General features: G+C 47.9%; 1 pseudogene; it reads right to left on the bottom strand.

The window, feature by feature from the left end:
• Positions 1–208: 208 nt before the first annotated feature.
• Positions 209–4,901, bottom strand: part of LOC111969004 (transcription factor IIIB 90 kDa subunit-like) — a 56,512-nt pseudogene continuing 51,819 nt past the window's right edge.

The raw sequence follows: 4,901 nt of genomic DNA, 5'->3' as shown, positions 1-4,901 counted from the left end.
TTTACAAAATAAACCCAGAACACCCGGAATGCATAACATTGCTTTGTTCATCAACAATAATTCAGATTTGCCAGTTCTACGTACAAATGATTAACACTTCCTGATCCCTTCAAAACATTTCGCAGAATATTTCTCCATAAAAAATGTCATGAGAAATCATACCACATAATGCAAGAAATAACAGCGTTGAAAAAGAAATAAAAATACTACCAGTTCAACTGAAAAACATACGCATATGGTTTTGCATATTCAAGGCAACATTAATGCAATATTTTGTTTTCGAGAAGTAAACTCCCATACAGATTTTTAATTATTTGTTCTTGAGTAGCTGTGATTGTAATACTGATTGGACTAATACCAGTTCTCATATTAGCTGGGAGAGACAATTGTTCCCAACACATCTCACCATTAGGTAATGTACTTTCATGTGAAGAATACAGAGACAGAATTGGCCATGATAGAGGGGGGGACAACATATACTTGAGTGACATGCGAAATGTAGGATAGAAGAGACATTTTGGTTAGTCTCTTTGTTAGATCCTGCAAAATACTAACCACAACCTCTTTCCTAGTTAAAGGAGATATCCTGAGGAGAAATTGGGACCCTCGTCATCACCTCCAACCTCCCCACCATCCTGAGAGCATACAAGTCATGTGTTGACCCCACCATCTCCAGCAGTAAGTCTGTGGACAGGGGTTGGAGGGCTGATACAGTAGCACAACAGTCCAGAGAAACAGGCCAGACGCAGTAGTGCTAGAATCCATCATCGTCATCACATCCATACTCTGGAGTAAAAGAAGATAAAATGATTGCTCAACTGCTCTCAAAATACATGGTTGTCAAACATTTGTAGACAGCCTGGTAGCCAGACAACATGGGATGACAACTAATGCTAGAGGAGCCTGGCTACCAGGCCAGTTTGAAGTTTCTTACTGACCGTTGCCTCCCAACAGCTGCATGGCGCTGACGCAGGGCTCTTCCTCATCCTCCTCATCTCCCACATCATCATAGACCACAGGCCCACTCTCTACCAGCACAGAGTGGGGCGCCGCCTCAGAGTCAGTTCCGACTTGGTAACCTGATTCTGCACACTATCTGCAACCTGGGCCTCAATACAGAGGTTATGGCTAGCCTGATCCCCCATCCCAGCCCTACTGCAGGTGGCTATGGGTGAGGCAGGTGGGGGAATCCACAGTGTGATGAAGAGACATTTAGGCTCACCCTGCAGCAGCATGTCTGAGCTCCTGCTGAGCTTTTTCTACCCTGCTGAGCCCAGCCTCCCAGTGATGAAAATGTATTTCTATAATAGGAGCTGGAAGACTCGTTAATTATGAAAATGAGGGAAAAATAAATAAATACATAAATGATTCTGAAGACTAATTAATGGGTGGCTGGCCACTGTATGGGAGGAAGGGTCTGTGACTGTTGGGGAGGAGCTTTGGGAGAGGCAAGAAGTGTTGAAATCCCCTTGGGAGATAACGAGAAGACAAACTGATGAAACTATTTTGTCTCCATACAGTTTTAAAGGTGAGAGTGGTGGAATCAGGTCAGTCATAACAATGGAGTCAGTGGTTCTCTACCATAGCTTACACTGGGGGAAGGGCTGGATTGGTCTCAGCTTTAAAAGCCTGGAACAGTGAAATGAGGCTAGTCTCTATTCTATTGCCAAGAGAGGTTTCTCACAGGAGCCTGCCAGCATCTCTGAGCTTGACGTTTAAACAGGCATTTATTGCCAAGACTGTCAGGCGAAAGCAGTGCCGGGTAACTCAACGCGCAGTTTACTCCTAGGACATTTGTTTAGGTAATACAAAGAGAGAAACAGAAAAACTGCCAGGCAACAGCAAAGCACACATCTCCTTTCTCTCTCTCCCGTGCTCCTTGCAGGCATGAAAGACAACATTACATAACATGAATTCCAAGCAAACCCAGCTCCAACCAATCAGAGAAGCCATTTGATACCAGTTCCCAGGGGGTGGTGAGGGGTTGCTTAGTAACAAGCCTTGTTGACCCGGCCGCTCGTGGCAATGTTTCTTCCTGGTTGCTGTAGCCTGCACTGGGAGATTCCATTAATGGCTGCCAAAACCACATGAGAGAAAGATGGAAAGGGAACAGAGCGGGACACAGCAGCAGAGGGATGAAGGGTGGGTGAGAGAGGCTCCCTCCTGTATGTTCCAGCCCACACCGCCTGAGTGCATGTGAACAACCCAGCAGGACACGGCCACATTCCTCTCCCATTAGTGAGACTGCTGCTGAAGAATCACTCTCCCCCATCTGGTTAATGGGAGACTAGAGGCTTGGTTATGTCAGTGATGTTGTCCACAGCAATCAGTCAGAAAACCATGGGTAGTGACAGAAAGGTATAGTCTGTTTTGTGTGTTGTGAGTGTAGGGTGTAAGAGACAGAGGCAGGTGTATCATCTTACCTGGTCCAGAGCCAGCTTCTTATGGGGCTGTGCTGATATGAAGGGCCGTAACCTGAGACAAGAATACCTTTGTGAAGACTAGACCAAGTGACATAACTGCAATGAATGGCAGAGATGATAGAACAAGACACAAATGATGGAGATACATATCAGAATGTACAAAGACAGAGACAGACAGAGGTGCTAACAGCAGCAGTAAGATCTCCAGTGGATGAAATTAGCATCTCTCCTGGAGGCTCCCCCCTCCCCCCTGCCTGCCCACCCTGACAAGAGAGGCTCCCCCCTCCCCCCTGCCTGCCCACCCTGACAAGAGAGGCTCCCCTGGGGGCTTACTGTAAGTGCCTTACTCACACTGATAAGAGTGGAGAGAGAGCGCTTTTAATTAATCTGCTTTACAAGGAGGAGGGAGGAGGAGAAAGGGTGTGTGTTCACTGTTTAGCAAGCAGGGCCTCTTCACTCCCTTTGTCAGAGCTCATTAGAAAAGTATCCAGCAGCACCAGCCTATCCTGGGTTTAGTGAGGTGGGCCCACAGAGCTTGAACTAGGCAAGACTAGGCTAGAGGGGTTCCCAAATGTGTCCCTCTCACTTTAGTCTCCGATCACAAACATGATCTTGGAGGCACCAGCAATTATACACATACAGTAATCTATCCACTGTTGTGAGACGAAAAATGCTAATGGGATTTTAATGATATTAGTTGGATGAGGAAGCTACGGTATAAATAAATAATGATGATGATAATAATCAGGTCTTCAAACTACATTTTCCAGGCTGGGCATCAAGTCTCCCCTCAATCAAACCATGCATAAACATTAACCACATACACGAAACTGTGGTGCCCACTCCCTCTTTCCCAGTACACACACACACTCTCCCAGTCTCTCATTTGGCAGGCCTGGGTGAGAGCGGCCTATTCACCCTGCGGTGCATTCTGGGACAGACAGAGCAGAGCTTGGCAGCATGAGACTGATGCGGCCAAAAGGAGCGATTGTTCCCTCTCTCCCCCTTTAGTCTATCCTGCACCACATGGCACTGACACCATTCATTCTCTAGTATCGCATCTCACACAAAAACACTTCTCAAACACACGCTTGAGTAAGTACACACACTCACAGTGTACAAGCGTCCAATGTTTATGATGGCTTAGGCCAGGGGACCAGCCTTGTTTGTTACAAAACATGGATGACATTTGAGGATGAGGACGTTTTAGGGCTCTGTGGAGAGGCAGAGATGTTAATGCTGCTGTCCCTGGGGAATTCTGACCTCTAAAGAGGATTTTGTCATCTGTGGCCTGAGATTTGCCCTGCATTCCTATGGGCTCCCAGCAGCCTCTGGGTCTGGGCTAGACAGACATTCAGTCACACATCAGAGTGTTGGGGTGGTGTGGGGCGGCCGGGCAACATGTCGTCTGTCAGGGATCAGGCTGGGGGTGTCAGCTGGAAGAGTGACAGCGTCTGTCTGACACCATGCCCACCAGGGGAGGATCACAGAGCAGGCTCACCACACAGACAGACAGGGAAGATCAGACGACTATTACTGTACTACCATCATACTACTACTACCCTGCCTGGGAGTACCACAGGCTCAGTATCATCACACAGACAGACTGGGAGGATCACACACTACTACCACCCTGACAAGGAGGATCACACACTACTACCACCCTGACAAGGAGGATCACACACTACTACCACCCTGACAAGGCTGTGTCCTGCTCCCAGGTTGAGCTGGTACTTGTGTCGCTCTCACAGGTTGAGCTGTGTTACTGTGTCGCTCTCCCGCTCTCGCCAGGTTGAGCTGTGTTACTGTGTCGCTCTCCGGTGAGCTTGTTTACTTGGGTCGCTGCTCCGCACTGGCCAGGTTGAGCTGTGTTACTGTGTCGCCTCTCCAGGTTGAGCTGTGTTACTGTGTCGCTCTCCAGGTTGAGCTGTGTTACTTTGGTGTCGCTCTCCAGGTTGAGCTGTTTTCATGCCTGCACCGTACCAAGGAATGGGCTCATGGTGGAGAGGGAACAGGCAGGGGGAAGGAGGATGGAGGGGACTGGGCTGGCATCTTCTGTCACTCCTGTCACAGCTACACCACACCTGACCTTTATAGAGAGAAGTGCAGACATGTTTTTTCTTGTGAGGGAGAAGTTGGCTTTTGGAACAGTCGTCTATTGCTCTGCTTTCCAATCAAAACACCATTGTAACACTTGAGTATAAAACAGCAGGAAAGGGTAAACACAGGAAGGGACTGCAGCATGGTCAGGTATAAACGAAGTATCAGGATGAGAGACAGTGTGACTAATGGGATACGTACCCAGAATAAAAACGAAAACGCAACGGAAAATCAGGCGGAGAGGATTCTCTTTACTACTGGCGCAATAGGCTGGAAAGAATAAACCAGTGGAAAACAATCCTAGTACAGGAGCGAGGCCGGGGACTATAAAGTACGCCGTGGACACCATCGACAAAGCATCGGTAAGACTATTAAACG

The sequence above is a fragment of the Salvelinus sp. IW2-2015 genome, linkage group LG9 (assembly GCF_002910315.2).
Source record: "Salvelinus sp. IW2-2015 linkage group LG9, ASM291031v2, whole genome shotgun sequence".
In the NCBI taxonomy this organism is placed as follows: Eukaryota; Metazoa; Chordata; class Actinopteri; order Salmoniformes; family Salmonidae; genus Salvelinus; species Salvelinus sp. IW2-2015.
This window is presented reverse-complemented; position numbering and strand designations above follow the sequence as displayed.